Raw genomic sequence first — 17,740 nt, 5'->3', positions numbered from 1 at the left:
TCAAAAAATGAGCTGGTGTAAATGGTGGCTCTTCCAGCTGAGTCGATATTGTTGTCAATGGGCGTGAGTTGACCAGTGAGTCAACTTCTGGCAGTACTGTCTGTAATTCAACGAACTTCAGAAAAGCGGTCTTAAAAGCTTTTCGAAGAGCTGTCTTGACTGTGAGTATGAGTCGTTCCCAGAAACCGCCCCACCATGGTGAACGTTCCGCTATAAATTTCCATTTATTTCTATGCTCTCTGAAGTACTGCAGCACCCGTTCGTTTCAAACTGATTCCCAGATTCTTTTTAATTCCTTTGACGATCTTTCGAACGTGAGACGGTGGTCGGAATACACTGTCCTGCAGACTCCTCGTCTTGCTGTCAACCGCCTGAATGCATCTAAAAAGTCTGGTGTACTGAGGCTACACACAAGTTCGAGGTGAATTGCACGTACAACTGCAGAAATAAAGATAACAATAATGCTGGCATAGGGCTGCAAGTAGTTGCGCGGTAGTACATTGGACCCGCAAAGTCAATACCCACAGTGCAGAATGGTTCGAATTCTGTCACTCTAGTTTTGTGTAGAGGTACAAACGGTACACTCATTGGTTTAGCTGTAAATCTTCTGCAAACGCTGCAGTGAACAATAATGTTTTCACCATTTGTCGACCTCTAATGATTCTGTAGTTCTGTCTTTAGTTAGTGTGTCCAGAATTCCAGAGTGGAAAAGGCGTCGGTGTTCGCTTTCTATAACTTGGGTGAATTCTTGCTCTGCCGGAAGAACAATAGGATGCTTCTCGTTGTTTGTGAATTCTGAAGTCTTCCGCCCACTCTGATCAAGTTGTCTTCATCTTAGTAAGGAGCAAATTTAATTTGAGTAGTTTTAGACGCGTAAGCTTCGCCAGACGCAATTTCTTGTATCTTAGAGATCCAAAATTTCTCTGCTCTTTGTGTTTCAATCAATAGCAGTGGTCCTGTCATCCTTGCGTCCGGATTTTTTTGCGTAGTGAACGAAGCGGGATATGCAAGCAGTGATGTTCGTGCTCTTGGTACGATTGTTAATATGGAATAGGTCTAGCAAAGGAGATGTATTCTTGGTTGTCACTTCTAATATCCTTGTTTCTTCTCCAGTTTTGTCAGGAGCCTTGAATAGTTCATTTGGCCAAAAAAGTCTTTTTACAGCGAAGATGTTAAGAGCTCAGTCTTCGATAGTCACGTCCGGATGTAGAAAAAATTCTTATTGCCCGTATGCTGTACGCGTGAGTGAAAGGGCGCGAGGGACGCGTGCTTTTACGGGGAGCGAACGCACGGCGGAGAGCAAACGCGACTTCTTCCGTGGCGTGAAAGGCCTTAGGAGGACGAGAGGGAGGGAGGGGAGGCGACGTTTAGCTGCGGCACCAAATGCGTATCTTGCGACCGGGCGCAAGTGGAACTGGCGACTCAATCTCTCACGCGAAAGGAGGACAGCGGGAAGGCAGCGCGGGAGGGAGGGGTTGCGGCTTCCGCTCTGCGGGCAACTTGTACTTTGCGCGGCGCCGGGCGGTCGCGCGCACCCTATCTTGAAAGCGATCTGCAACACGGCTAGTACTTTTGTATGCGCTGTGCTTTCGCCACTCAGTTTCCGTTGAAGCGATAGACCGCATGAACTTTCGCTCGCTGCTGCTAGCGCGCTTGCTCACGCCAGCGCTTTGACCGCTGTTGTGTGCGGTCACACAAAGAAGGCGCAGAACTGCTGTCAACGGCGGCGACGTTTTTCCGGCGTTCGCACCGAACACGCGCGGCGTTGGTGACGTGTTTACGAAGAACGTGCTAAACTTGGCCACCCTATGGCGGTGTACCGTAGCGACCGTAAGGCTATGGTTCCTGTCGTCACTAAATAAATGAAAATCATCGGATCCTTTATATTTATCATTATTTATTAATTCAAAAAACCAATTATACCATCACATCTTAATAGTCATAATTGGGAAATACATAACTCCCTGGAGCCCGCACGTGAACTCCTTGAAACAGCGTTTGACAGCAATCTCTCTGCTTTTCAAGTTTCTGGGCGGAAAGACTTGGGCAATGTCAGTACATGCAATGTTCTAATTGTACAGCGCTCTTTTTCTGGGCTTCTTGAGATACAGTTTGCCTGTACTGACCTACACTTGCCAGACAAACCTTCGTGCTCTATAGGCTATTCAAGCTCGGGCTCTAAGGTTTTGTCTTGGTTTCCCGAAATGCACATCAACAGTGGCGACTATTGCAGTCGCCCGGGAGCAACCCATACAAATGCACATTGTGGTGGAAGTGTTGAGAGTGCACATTCGGAAGTTTGCCCGGGCCCGTTCCCATCGTCTGGCAACACTACGGTCAGAAAGGCCGCAGGCATCATTTAGCACTCTGATTTCGGAATATTACACTCGCTTTCCATCAGGTTTCCCAACTAAGCCATCGATTCCTCCATGGTGTTCGGATCAACCTGCAGTGCAGATCACCGTGCCAGGAATGAGAACGAAATCTCAGCTGTCATCACCTGCTCATTCTGCTCCGTTTGCACGAAAGGTACGCCGACCAAGTAGATATTTATACTGACGGATCGGCAACTCTCCAAGGTTCCTCTGGAGCCGTGGTATTCCCAGCGAAGACCACCACCATTAGTTTCAAGACGTGTCACCCAACGACATCGACGGCTGCGGAACTTGCAGCTCTTCGCACTGCACTTCGTCTCGTCAGCCAAGAACGACCTCGAAGATGGTCAATATTTAGTGACTCGAAGGCAGCACTGCAGTCTTTGCTATCAGCCCTGCGACGTGGACCACACGAACAAATGGTATTCGAGATTAGAGAACTAATCCATGCCTTGACTGAGAAAGGACACCACAAGACATTTCAGTGGCTTCCAAGTCACTGCGGCGTCATAGGAAACAAACTCGCCGATAACGCTGCTCAGTCGGCTCTTCAAGGCGACGAAGAGGAACCAATATCGTTATCAAGGACACATGCCGCTCGAAAACTTCGAATGCTCATCGGGGATATCACGTTCTCCCTGTGGAACGCCGGAAGTTTTCAAAGCAACCGGCTGCACAACTTAGACTCCTCTCTACGCCTTTGCATCCCAGCTGGACTCTGCCGTCGAGAAGCTACGCTACTTTTTCGAATATGGCTAGGAGTGGCCTTTACTAAGTCTTTTGCATTCCGATTCAGATGGGCCGACGACTCCTCGTGTGATGACTGTGGTCGCGAGGAGACACTTCAGCCCCTTCTCTGTGACTGTCCTCGCTACAATTTACAGCAACGATCGCTCGTACACGCGATAGCGCGTTTTGACCAAGGACCTCTAACAGAGGAACTTATTTTAGAATGCCGACATCACAAGCCATCGCAGCGGAGGCGACGAGGGCACTGCTGCAGTTTTTAAGGGTAACAAACATGGACAACCGGCTATAGCTCGGTCAGATGCTTATAGTGCTCCAAGTGCTACTGTGCTGTGCCACCTGTGACCGATTGTGATTGTGCATCTGTGCTCCTTTCTTTTTCTATTTCTACTTTCCAATCACTTTACCTACCCCCTCTCTCCCCAGCGTAGGGTAGCAAACCGGATCTTCCCATCTGGTTAACCTCCCTGCCTTCCCCTTTCTTCTGTCCCTCTCTCTCTCTACATAATTCCCACCATAGTATAGCTTCGCCGGTCTTCCATCTCCACCCAAGTGGAAGGGCTGACAGTTTTTTAATCAGCCACTCCAGTCCATTAACCACAGTGCTTTCTTGAAGACACTTTCCTGTCAGGCTACGTGTTAATAGATCTGCTGGGTTGTGTTTGTGATAACGTCAAGCGCTGACACGCCTGTGCGCTATCCCGTGCACTGAGATCAGCAGCGGATAAGCAACCGCTGCTTATAAAAGCGCGTCAAGCGAATAAACGCACACACCTTGTTCTGCACCGGCCACTGCTATTTCTTTGAGTATGGTTGTTCGGCTCCTCCGTCTTTTGGCACCACCACCAACGAAGTTGCCCAATCGCTTCTGGTGACCTTTTTCAATACCCCAGTCTGTTCTAAGGCGTCCAGTTCCTCGGACACAACTTGCCTCAACGCAAAAAGCATGGGACGGGCCTTGCAAAATACTGGCTTGCTGTTCGGCTTCAATTGAACTTGTGCGACAAATTTAGCCCTTTATCAACCCAATCTGCGGTGAAAACACGGCCTGAATTTTTTTTCTTTATTTAATTTATGGCATCGTCTTGCTGTACAGCTTGAACTTCCTGCCAGTTCAATTTAAGCTTTCTCAGCCAGTTGCGACAAAGCAGACATGGCAACTCTCGTCGCCTGTAGATGTACTAGCGTGCGGCAGCCGAGCAGCCGAGCAAAAGAAACACAGCAGTGGCCGGTGGAGAACAATGTATATGCATTTGTTCGTTTGACGCGCTTTTATAATCAGCGGTTGCTTATGCGCTGCTCATCTCAGTGCACGTGATACCGCAGTGGTGTGTCAGCGTTTGACGCTATCACAGTGTTCTGATGTACAATATCGCCATTGACCTGGTAAACTCCGGGCTTTTATTTCCTATACCCTTCAATACGAAAGGCTTCCATTTATCATTGTGCGAATATATCCATCCAAGAATGGCTGTTGAGTCAGACTAGAAGTGCGTTTCGTAGTCTATCGACGTGTCTGTCTGCACGGTCTGCATGAGCCGTGCTGCCGTCAGAGCTCCCGACAGTTCTGATCGCGGAAGCGTTAACTTTTTCAGTGGTTCCACTCTTGATTTCGAGGTAACCAGTCTTGTCGTAACTTCTGCCTCTGTTCGTGCATAAACTGCAGCTCCATATGCCAACGTGCTGGTATGTGAAAAAAAAACATGGAAGGTTGGCTTGCACGACGGTTCTGTAGTAGCGATTGTACGTGGAACAGGTATCTTGTTCAAAAGACGAAGATCGTGGCACCATCTATTCCAAGAGTCACATATATAATTAACGGAGAAAGCAAGCCGTATGGTTCCTAAATCTGAGCTGCTGTCTTTAATGCTTCTCTTTTTGTTGTTGCCAGGGATGCCGCGAGTTGCAAAATTTCGGAAGTGTCACACCCGTACATACCTTCAGGGAACCACAGAACTCATAGTATTTTCTTGGTTTTAGGAACCGTTAACCAAATTTCGTCGTTAATGTCTGCTTCTCTTTCTTCCCTGAGATGCTGCATGCTTGTGGAATTCGTTGTCGATTTACGCAGATGCATTCCCGCTTTATTGATAAGTTAATCTGTATTATAGGAGACCAACAAAGCTGTCTCCGCCGTATCTGCTCCTGTCACAAAGTCGTCGACATAAAACTGGTTCTTTAGTCGGCTCGTCATTCCTTCATTTGCTCCTTTTGTATTCTCAAAATGGCCATGAAGTGTGGCACTAAGAAGAAACAGGCTTGATGCTGCTCCGAATGGTGCACGATTAATCCTCATTATGACTTGTCTTAGTAATTCTTTTGCTCGTTTCCGAGGACTTTCGTACCAAAAGTGCCGAAGTGCATTGCGGTCAACTTCAGCAAGATGAATTTCCGAAAAAGCGTCCTCAATTCTCAATGTCAGCTGTAACTGCAATGTTGTAGGTTCGGAAGTTTAAAGGAAGCTCGATGACCGATGGATTCCAATTAAGTTCTGCATGCAAAACATCACTTAAAGGCAGTCTGCCAGGGCTGATTAAAGAGGCGTCAAACACAATCCGTCTCTTTCTCGTTTCTCTTTTCTTCTTGATAACTGTCCTGTGTGGTAAGTAGTAAACAGGTCCGTTACATTCGTTAATGGGTACTAGTTCCGCAAAGCCATTTTCTTCATATTCTCGTATCGCTTTGTCATACCGTGTCACCAATTCTTCGTTCTTGAGAAGTCTTCGTGTCAGCTTAACAAATAGATCCTTTGCTTCATTGATATTGCTGTCTAGTTCATTTGCGTTATCCTTCCAGGGAAAGCGAACTTATAACTCCCGTCAATGTTCTTCACAGTTTATTTAAATTCGTGAATAACTATGTCTGACGCTGTAGTATCTTTTTCAGGCAGTATTCCCATGTGCTCCACATCCCAAAACGCTTCGAGATGTTTTGAAATGTCTTCATCAAGTCTGCAGGTTCGCACAACGACGTTCATCACGGTGGGGGTGTAAGTTTCTCTGACACTTTCAAAACTTTCTACAGGGCCCTGTAAACCCCAACCAAACAGTATTTCTATGGCAGTCAGTCCGTTATTTATTCTGATTTTTCCACTAGCAATCTGCCAATAGTAGTCAGATCCAATAGGAAGATGTATATTTTTGTTCCTGTCGTTCATGCAGGCATCATCTGCAAGTTGAATACTGGTGTCTATTTCATGAAGCGTTGAGACGGTGATGTAGAATGATGTGCCGTTAGAGGTATTAGGAACTTCTCGGGCCTCCATTTGAATCTGCTTTTCGTCGCTTCTCGGGCCTCCACTTGAATCTACTTTTCGTCATACGGGCTCTTTATAAAAAGTTCGATACTTCGAAGTAACGTGGGTGAGAAGGAAACTTCGCCAAATAAAGACAAAGTCATGGTCTCTAAAAAATTGGCATTTACGTTTTCTTGGCATGTCTTCGGTGAACAATGTTCGTTGACTTCCTCCGTCCATAAGGCAACGTACATGGCACAGATGGCATGAGCTCCGAGCCCAAACTTTAGCCGTTTGCAGCAAGATCGCCTTATCAGTTTTGGAAAGCGCGCTTGCGACTTTCACGTCTTTCAGTGCTTTCTGCTCTGAATCACTCATAGACTTTTTGGAGTAAGGCTCACGCTCACAATTAAACGTGAAATGTCTTCCTTGAAATAAGTCACAGCGTAAGAACCTTGCGCGTCTGCACTATTTTGCGAGGTAATATTTCTAACAGCACCGAAACCAACGGCCGCTTCGTTTAAGTTTTTCTTTCTTCTCTTGTGTGGACATCTCTTTGTCGCACTTGGTAAAGGTATGTTGGTCTGACTCGCAAAAAAGACAAGCTTACTTATGAGGTTCAAAGGTTCCTAACGCAGCAGCATAACGGCACGGCGTTGAGTAAATTACGTCTTGTTTGCCTTGTATTCCTTCACGCCCGAACATCTCTGAGTAATTTGAAAAGCTTCTTCTCTGCTAGTCACCTCCCTCTTCGAAAAGGCGATAAGTTCAGAAAAGCTGTTACTTTCGTCTATGTGGGTGAACTTGTTTTGCCAATAGCGAAGTACAATCTCCGGTGGTAGACACCTTTCTACCGTAACTTTCAAAAGAGTCATGTACTCTTCCTGATTTACACCGAAGGCCTCCAGACTTCGAACATTTTTTTAATATTTCATCATAAAGAATTCACAAAGCAATCACGTCGTCAGCTGAGACCCCAGGCTTTAACTGAAGCAGTCGACCCATGTGATCGTTCACGGCAACTTCCTTGCGTTCCAAACGCTCTTTGAGCAAGTCTATAACAATTTCACAATTGCTATTTCTCAATGAGAGGCCAGTTATGCTGTCTTCAACCTCGCCAACACGGTTGCTCTTCAACTACTTACATTTATTAACGCTGGACAGTTGCTCACGTTTGTGTGCAGAATACTCGTACCGATCTCAAAAAGAGCACCAGTTTTGAACACTTCAATCGAATTTGTTTATATAGTGTTTCGTAAGCTTCATAGTAGCTCCAAAGTTTTTTTTCTGGTTGTGAGTTTCAGGTTCACTGCTTGTCCAAAGCACATGAGTATCGCCTATTGACCGCTGCATTTCTTGCATGCGTCTGATAACTTTAGACTTTGCCAAACATATAGATATTTTGTAGCTGTCCACACCTTCGAGGTTCGATTCAACTTTCTCGTTCTCTACCAATTGTTCAATGTCGCTGTCTAATTCTCGTAAAGCTGCCTCTTTCATTATTACAAATTTTAAGTTGTCTTGCAGCTCACCAACTGTCGTTGACGCAGATGAGATCATCGAGGTGAGCTTGTTGATGACGTTCGTCACGCCGGCCCTTAGTGCACTCAGCTTTCTCTTATGGCGATCCATTCTTGCATAAGCTCTCGACAGTAGCGGCACGGCGTACGGAGCGTAGGCTTTGTTGTTGTTCCAAGGACTGATATTAGAGGTAGAAGATGTCAGGTCTGGACGTTAGTGCACGCCGCTGCGTCAATCTTCGTGAGGGCAGCATCATCGGAGGTTTTCGGCACCATACTTTTAGGAATGACAGAAATCGTAGACCCGTCTACACCAGGTTCGGTGTTTATTCGAACAGTCAAAGTGAAGATTAAGTGAAAGGCATGCACCAGGAGCGGCAAGAAGTATTCTGTGTCTTCTTCGTATAAATCTACAAGCGGAGTTCCGGAATGGTGCGTTCAAATCAATGTTTTTCTTGAGCAAAGAGCTATTACCCTAATTAGACTGCTAATTCAGCCAACTTGATCTTCTCGGGTATCTATAAAAGTGAAATGGCATTTACCTCGAGTGTTCTAATAATAATCTATGTTAATTCGTATGAAGGACACTAAAACACACGCGCAAAATTACAAAAACAAGTCGCTGTTCTTCTGGCTCTTCTTCAAACTCCCCAAATACACTTTCATAGAGGTACGCGTCAAAGAAAATAAGCGAGGAAACAAATGGAAATTTTTAAAAATGTGATTTCAAAGATTAGTAAAGATGTTCCCCCCATCTATCGCTTATGTTTGCGCAGATGTTCTTTCAAAGCACAATTCTGCACAAAAAACATGTTGTGCGTGTATTTTGTGTACGCACAAAAGAAAAGAAAAATGGTGCTCACGTTTTTGTCGTCTGTCACCTTGTAGCTATATATGGACCAGTGTTCTTCTGTACCATGAGGACCCCGACATGTTTTCGTTCTGCCATTTTCTTCAGGAAGCGCAACAGAAAACATGTACGGTTGCGTGCTGGGCAAAACTGTTAATAAATAAAAAGAGGTGACTCAGGTTATCAAACAAGGACGTCCCTGTACCACTCTACCCAGGATAGTTTAGATAGGTCATTATTTAAAAGAAACCTTCCCGGTTCATGCTGGACAACCAACATATAACCCAACTATAAATAAACGGAATTCGCTCAGCCGCATGATCCCATGACAACAGGTGTTTTAGATAGCATTACTTCTGGGCAAGAAAGCTTCACTTCGCGTTTACTGCTCGTCGACAGCGGGGCACTAAAATATATAACCAGTGAGATGGAAAAGAAAACACGGATTCCAAGTGTCGTTTGCAGCTCGCGCTACAGCATCCATCACTGTAGCACATAACGATACCAGACATCCTGCATGGCATCCATTGCAGGGAATAATCTGTTTTGCCTGTTTCATATCATTATCATCATCAGTAGTAACTCGACCCACGCAGAACGTTCTGCGCGTTAGTGAATCGTCCATTCTTAATACCACCCTGATGAATTGCTTCAGCAATTTCAGAGTACGAACTTATGCGTATCGACATACCTAAACTGCTGCTGTTCACATCGGCTGATATCTTCAAAGCTGCTCGCAGCCCTCTAGTTGCAGTGACAAATAGATCCTTATGGATTTCTTACAATTTAAAACAAATATAATTTATTTCAGAACTCATCGCTGTGCACCGAATATTCGAACCATAACATAAATTCGTCTGTCTAATATCCAGCAACCAGTGGTTACCTCCTGGATAGAGGTGCTAGCGTGATGGCACTTTGGCGCCTGGCGCCGCACTACCTATGCACAAAAAGAATACACTGTACATTCGGTTGTACTGCGGCATGAGGTTTGGTAAGCTAACGTCTGTTCATAGTGCAGAAAAAAAATTCGTGGGGCCGCAACAATCATATTGGGACGGATTACCAGCTATCGAGGCTGTTTAGGCTGGATACATGGGCGGCATACATCATGAAATCGCATTCTAACAGCGGAACTGTTTAAGCCCTTGGTGTCGCCGCGTAGTGCGAACAAAAACTGCTCCTGCCGATGACGTCACCGCGCGTTGCCTAGCAACTATTTTGCGGAGCGGCATGTGTTTCGCCTCCTCTCCGTGACGTGCACATGTTGCCTTGACATGGGACGTTAAGGAGAGGGAAGGAGAGCATGCGCGCGGCGCGCGCTACGCTCGGGGGAGAGAAAGAGTAAATGAGAGCGAGAGAGAGAAATAAATTGTAGCAGCACCCACGAGGCAACGCGCAGAGCTGCGGCCGACGTTGTTCGCGTTTCCCCGTTTTCCCGCGTTCGCGGTGAACGCGCGCGGTGTCCGTGATAAAACCCCTCAATATAAAAGTGGCGCCAACCACTTCCCTCCTCCTCCGTTCTACTGTCCCGCTCGACGCGGTCAGTGTGAGTTCGACAGTGCAGCCACCAATACGACCCTGCCGTAGCCCACGACGGCTAACGCGTTACCAGAGGAAATCCGCGGAAAGATTCGTTCGAACCCTGCGGAGCAGTTTTTGAGGCGAGATTTTGCTTCGTCTCTGAGTAACTGGCCTTAATGACGCCGTTTTGGAAGCAGCAACGCGACGATGCGAGACGGCGCGTTGCCAAGTGCGCCAAGCTTTTGCGCTCGCCGGATGGCAAACAAACAAAAAAAAAACACTGCTATCCACGCGGTGAATGATGATGAGTGGGCGAAGCTCCGGAGGAAATCATCGGTAAACCGTGAATCTTCCGTGTAATTCGCCCAGTCTCGCCGCACTAAATCGAACGATTGACTTCCACCAATGACACGCGCCATATATGACGTCATTCCTATTTATAAGAGCGCCCTTCATTATAATTGCACCATCTCCCGCTTAAGGGGACGCTAGTAGAAACGCGTTAGAAACGTGCAGTACTCTCTAGTAAGGGGGAGAGGCCACAGCGTCTTACGCAGCCGTTTCCACATGCGGACGCTGAGCCGTGCTCCCTCAAGGGCTGCAGAAGATAGCGCCAACCTTTCCCTTTCCCTCAAGAACCACTTATCATCATCATGCCGGAACGTGCACCGCGTTTGCCGACGCCATCAGCGTTTATGAATACGGGGGTAAGGCGGAGAGGCCACAGCGTCTTACGCAGCCGTTTACACATGCCGGAACGTGCACCGCGTTTGCAGACGCCATCAGCGTTTATGAATACGCGGGTAAGGCGGAGAGGCCACAGCGTCTTACACCAGCTTCTTACACGGGCCGTAATGCGCTAGCACAAACGCGTTAGAAACGCGCAGTCTTTCGTTAATGTTGGGTATTTATTGTCATCGTGGTGCGTCTGTCCATGTGCGCTTCGTGGCGCAGTATGATGTGGGAGAATGCATCACAAGTGGGCATAATGTCCAATTCACGCATTTTCAAGGTTCTAGTCACGCACGCTTAGATCGTGCATATGTGTCGCTGGATATTGTGCCTCTGTGTAAGGATTATTGCGTAACACCCCTATTCCTTCACTGACCATTGCCTCGTGATGTTTAGCATTTGCAGCAAAAAAAAGAAAGAAAGGGAAAATTTATCTGGGATTCATGGAAAATTAATAATAAACTACTTGATGACGATGTTTTCAAAACTTTAGTACATGAGGGCATACAAGAACTGTACCGTGACAGTAATTCAGAAGCTGGGCCGAAATGGGAAACATTTAAGCAAAAAATTAAAATGAAAGCTGCAGAAAGAAGCAGCATACTTAAACATGAAGAACGTATTCACGAGAGACTGTTACGTTCAAACTTGCAAACTCTTGTCAAAGAAGAGTGTCTAACGCCTGGAACCTTTAAGGGAGATATCCGTGCGGTGAAAGAAAAATTGGAGTTGTTAGACATGGAAAGATTTCGGGGTGCAATTATAAGGGCGAGAACAGAGAAAACGGTAATGGCCGAAAGGCCTACAAAGCGCGCACTAGGGACGGAAAAAAGTTACGCGCAACGTAATATAATTGCAGAAATAACATACAATGGTGCCTTGACAAGTGCTAAAGACGAGATTGAGAAAGCCTTTTACGAGTATTACAGTGCTCTGTTTTCTTTAGGTACGGTAGATATCGACCACTTCAAAAGTGAATTTTTGGCGTTGATGCCACAATTAGATGACGAAACAAAGGATAGATTGCAACTTTCAATCTCGGTAGGAGAGGTAGAGAAAGCAATCGAAGACCTAAATCCCGGGAAGTCCCCTGGCCCTGACGGGCTAAGTGCGGCTTTGTATAAGACCTTCACGCGAGAAATATCTCCGATATTGGGGCGCTTATTCAATGAGGCTTTTCAGTTTAAATCTCTGCCGCCTTCATTTCTGACTTCCCATACCATTTTTATTCCGAAAACGAACGATTCTATCAGACTTCGGCAGGTATCAGCCTATCGTCCTATCAGTCTGACAAATGTTGATTACAAAATTTTTATGTAAATAGTGGCTAGAAGGTTGCAAAGCGTAGTAAAAGAAATAGTGGGCCAGCATCAAAAATGTGGAATAAAGGGCAGAAACATCTTTACCAACATTCACAAAGCGAGGTGTGTATTAGAGTGTTGTGACGTCATGAAGGGTGCAGTTGCGATGCTCCAGATTGATTTTGAGAAGGCCTTTGACCGCGTGCCACATGACTTACTTATAACTGTCTAAGAACATGCAAATGTTGGCACAGTACTAACTGAAGCTGTTCGTATGGCGTACAGTGATTGTAGTACTAGGTTCATTGTTAACAAAGAAGTTGGAAATCTCATCCAAGTGCGTCGCTCAGTTAGCCAAGGTTGTCCTATTTCCCCTCTCCTTTCTTGCATGTTTATTGAAAGCTTTTGCCTAAGTATTATAAACCACAGTACAATTAGTGGCTTCAGGCTACATGCATCTGAAGTACGCGTTCTGGTATATGCAGACGATATAGGTGTTTTTGTTCAAATCTCGAAAGTATAGCGGAGGTTATTACCATTGTAAAACGTTTTTGTCAGGTAAGCGGCAGTGCAGTCAATTGGGGAAAATGTATTGGTTTTTGGCATGGCGATGGGGATCTCACGCCACAGTTTTTCCTAAATGTGCAGTGGGTAACAACCCCGGTGAAGTATTTAGGCGTACCCTTAGAAAATTACACCGACAGTGATCCCTATTGGAGGAGACAGACAGAAGAAATCCTAGAAAAGCCGCGAAATGGAAGGGCAGATATTTGTCAATATTTGCTCGTGCAACGATTTGCAATTTGTTTTTCATTAGTAAATTGTGGTATGTGTTACAAGTGCTCTACTGTTCTCGAGTGAATGTGCAGAGCCTTCATCGAGTTTTTGCCGTGTTTATATGGGGATCGACATGGGAACGAACAAGTCGGACGAACCTTTTTCGGCGTGTTCGTGATGGGGCTTAAGCTTATCGCATTTATTTCTGAGACAGCTTGTAAATCGTTTTTTGTACCTTCGAGATGCTCAGGATCCTTTCCTGCGCACAGTGTGCCAAGTACGACTGGTCAGTGCTTTGTCCAACTTTGTCATCTCTTCCAATAAAATGGAAGGTCGACTACAGGGTTACCTTAAAGAGGTTGTTGAGTCGTGCCGCTTCCTGGAGGCCCGTTTCTCGATTGAATATTTAAGCGCAGTGTCTCGTAAAAAATTGTATAATGATTTATGTGATATTGTTCTCCCAATTTTATTGTACCGGACTCTGAATTTCTCGGGCGGAAAGTGGCGCAAGGTGCTGAAACGTGTAAAAGGCATGCCTGTGCGTCCTGGGGTGAAAACCTTCTTCTTTAAATTACATGCAGGCGTTTTGCCAGTTAAGACTTGGCTTTCTGATAAGGGATTCTTCGTTCCGTGGGGTGACCACTGTTTCTTGTGCCGGAAACCTGAAACGATTGAAAACGTGTTCCTGGAATGCTGGGATGGCGTGTTCTTCTGAGATGTCCAGCAAAGGACCTTAAAGAAGGATTTCCCTTTGGATGCACAGGGAATAAGGTACCTAATGGTTGATAACGATGATGGTTTTCCATATGATATTACTATGTTAATGGCTCTGCATAGTATTTGGACGTCACGCATGGCTGTTCGCCATGCAGACGTTGATGCTCGCCCTGCAATAGAGTACTTTCGCGAGTCTCTCATTTCATTTCTCGAAATGGAAAAGGTGAAAAAGTGTGTACCCGATTGGGTGTCCCGTATGGAAGGCTTGTTACACGTGAAACAGTTCTAAAATTATGAATTTGTCACTACGTGGTTGACTGTTATACCAGTGCAATCAAGAAAAAAAAAAGCTTCGTGGCGTAGTGGTTAGCACCGCGCGTTCGGAAGCGAGGCGTCCCTGGTTCGATTCCGCGCTACGGACACAACTTTCGGAATATTTTTTTCCTAAAAATAGATGTGGCTACCTACTACGAGGAGGGGGCTTTAATGCACGCTATCATGCGTGGAAGTATGTTTATAGCACTACTAAAGGAGAGAGACTATGGCAGCAGGCACTAGACTTGAATTTATCTCTGATTACAGACCCTGCGTATCCCACTAGATGCGGCACGTCGACATGTAGAGATTCGACGCCGGATCTCACTTTTGTTCGGGGGGTGGTGGATTCGTCCTGGTCTAATTCTAACATGGATTTTGGTAGCGATCATTACATTCTTATGATTACTTTGGTAGTGGCTAATAAAAAGGAGCGCACATTCAGGGTAGTTCACTGGGATGCATTTAGGAAACGAAGAATGGAGCGAATCGACGATAACAGAAGTGAGTTGACCTTGGAACAGTGGACTAGTCAGCTTAAAAGTGACATTGAGGCGACCACTAAGGAGGTGAAGACCGATATTGACACAGAGCGAATGGATAGTCGCCTAGCGCATTTTTTGGAAGCGAAGCAGTCAATGTTAGTGAGATGGAAGGGTCAGAGGTTGAATAGAAGGCTCAGAAAGCGCATAGCAATGATTTATCGAGAAATTGAAGACCATTTTCGGGTACTGGGCAAGCAGCAATGGGATGAAGTATGTAATTCTATTGATGGTCGCATTAAAAGGCTGGAGTTTGCTCAGACATTTACTGGATGAGACAAACACTAAATCTAATCAGAGGACGGTGATAGGTAAGCTGGTCCATCAGGCATGTCGGGACTCCACGGAGGAAGAGTTGCTGAAGGTACTAGCTGACAGATACCTTCCGTTGGAGACCTGGCACGATACACCTGACGTGGTTTTGGAATATCGTGGGGACCAGAATAGCGATATGGATGAGGAATTTACTGAAAGTGATATAAGGGTGGCGCTGCACGATCTCAATGGTCGATCGGCATCAGGGCCGGATGGCATCACGAATAAAATGATACGGAATTTAGATAAGGAGTCCATTGAGTTCCTAACACGGGAGTTAAACAGCCGATGGAAGGAAGGCTCTTTCCCGGAAGAGTGGAAGCTTGCAACTACTGTTCTGATACCCAAACTGGAGAAAGTTATAGGGCTTGAAAATCTCAGAACCATTTCCCTGACATCGTGTTGGGGGAAAGTCGCTGAGCATGTCATTTTAAATAGGCTAACGCGCTATGTTGAGGGCAATGGGGTATTTCTGCACTCGATGATATGATTTCGGCCCGGCCTCTCGACTCAGGATGCTATAATCAGGATGAAGCATCAGCTACTTGATCGGCGGACAAGGGATACTAAGGTACTACTTGGACTTGATGTAGAAAAAGCTTTCGATAATATCCAACATTCTTTCATTCTACGGGTGCTATCGGACTTGAATCTGGGGCAGCGGCTTTTACATTTTGTCAAGGCTTTCCTTAGGAGTAGAAGGACATGTCTTAGGTTAGGGGACATCAAGTCGGAAGTCTTTAAATTGGGTTGCCGTGGTACGCCGCAGAGATCCGGACTATCGCCTATGTTATTCAATCTTGGGATGTCAAAGTTGGCTAATATGCTGGACACTGTCCAGGGTATTGGCTGTACTATCTACACGGAAGACGTTACTATATGGAGTGTCGGTGGTAGTGACGGAGAGCTTGAGGCTAGGTTGCAGGAGGTGGTAACACTTACGGAAGAGTATTTAGGTCTTATGGGGCTCAAGTGCTCCACTAAAAAGTCGGAGTTGTTGATCTTCAAATCTAAGAAGCTGGGTTGTAGGCCGAACGATTGGGTACCGGAAGTTGAGGCTTGCATTAGAATCCACACTAGGGATGGGTCGTTGATACCGAAAGTTGAGGCTATCAGGGTTCTGGGTTTGGTAGTTGAAGCGAATGGATCGAATAACAGAACCATTCAGCGTATTACCAAGAAGACGGAGGCGGCCATAAGACTTATCCGAAGGATCTCTAATAGGCATAGGGGTTCAGGCAAAGAGGGCGCGATGCGGCTAGTTCACGCATTTATTCTGTGTCATTTCTCGTATGTGGCAGCTATGCTAAATTGGAATAGGGGGGAGAAAGATAAGTTGGAAGCTTTAATTAGAAAAGCCGTTAAAGCGGCGCTGGGTCTGCCTGTGAGTACGTCAAACGATATGTTGTTGCGCCTGGGTTTGCATAATACTTTGGATGAAATTGCCGAGGCTCAGCGTACGGCACAGAGAGAGCGGTTGCTAGGTACACCAGCGGGTCGGCATATCTTAGAGTAAATCGGAGAATCGGTGGCTGTGTCGCGCGATGGGGCACGGCTACACGAGTTGAACGTTAACCTTCGGACCAATATCATGGTTCGTCCGTTTCCATGGAATGTGCACCCTGTGCACAATGTAGGGAGGCGGATGGCAAGAGCTAGGGCTTTGTTGCGAGAAGCAAAATACCAGGAGCAGGAGTCTGCGTTCGTTGACGCGGCATGGATTAATGGGAAAGATGGTTATTCGGTGGTGGTGGTAGATGGAAAAGGGAGCGTTCGAAATGCCGCTTTCATTTATACAAAGGATCCGGGGGTTGCTGAGCAGGTGGCTATTGCTTTAGCACTACTTGATTCAGGAAGAGTTTCGGTGTTTAGTGACTCGCGATCTGCGATTAAAGCCTTCTCGAGGGGACTTGTTGCGGAACCGGCTTACAGACTGCTGCAGGGTAGGGATATCACTCCGCATACAGTTACTTGGTTTCCGGCGCACATGAGGTCAGTGGAGAGAGCCCCGCGTAACCTGAACGAGGTGGCGCACAGGGAGGCACGAGGATTAGTGTGCCGTGCCCTCCCTGATGGGGCTGTATTTCCCGCTCCTGAGTTCAGGGACCAGAAGTTAACCTACAACGAGATCACCAAGCACTATTACTTAGAGCGCAGGGCATTCCCCCTGCCACATTCTAAATTAAATAGGCCACAGACGGTTACATTGAGGCTTCTGCAGACACGGACGTACCCTAACCCGGTAGTCATGAATAAAATTAATCCGGACTGTGGGGTTTCAGTCTATTGCAGTAAGTTTGGGGGTTTGGTCGATTTAGAACACATGCTCTGGCGCTGCTCGGCGTTGGCCGATGATGGTTCTCAAGGTGAACGATGGTGGCAGCGCATGCTGCGCAGTGAAGTGCTGGCGGACCAACTCGGGGCTGTCATGAGGGCCCGTTTGGCGGCAGAGGGGCTCGGCCTCTCTGTCCCGACGTGGGAGCGGCCCGCATCAGTCCAAGACTGATTCCTCAGGACCCAAATAAAGTTCTTCATACCATACCTACTACTACTACTACTACTACGACGACGACGACTACTACTACTACTACATACTACAGAGGAGGGACAGACCCACACCCTAAGGAGCTTCGCCCCTAAAAAGCCTTTTTCCCTCGCCTTGGCGGTTACGGCAACTGAAAGCGCAGCAGCACGCCATCACAATGAAGTTCTTGTCCATTACACGTTTGAACCATTTGCGCGTATAGCACTTTCGTCGCACTGGGCCACACATGTGCGCGCTGGAAACAA

The sequence above is a fragment of the Dermacentor silvarum genome, chromosome 5 (assembly GCF_013339745.2).
Source record: "Dermacentor silvarum isolate Dsil-2018 chromosome 5, BIME_Dsil_1.4, whole genome shotgun sequence".
In the NCBI taxonomy this organism is placed as follows: Eukaryota; Metazoa; Arthropoda; class Arachnida; order Ixodida; family Ixodidae; genus Dermacentor; species Dermacentor silvarum.
Note: the sequence above shows the minus strand (reverse complement) of the source record.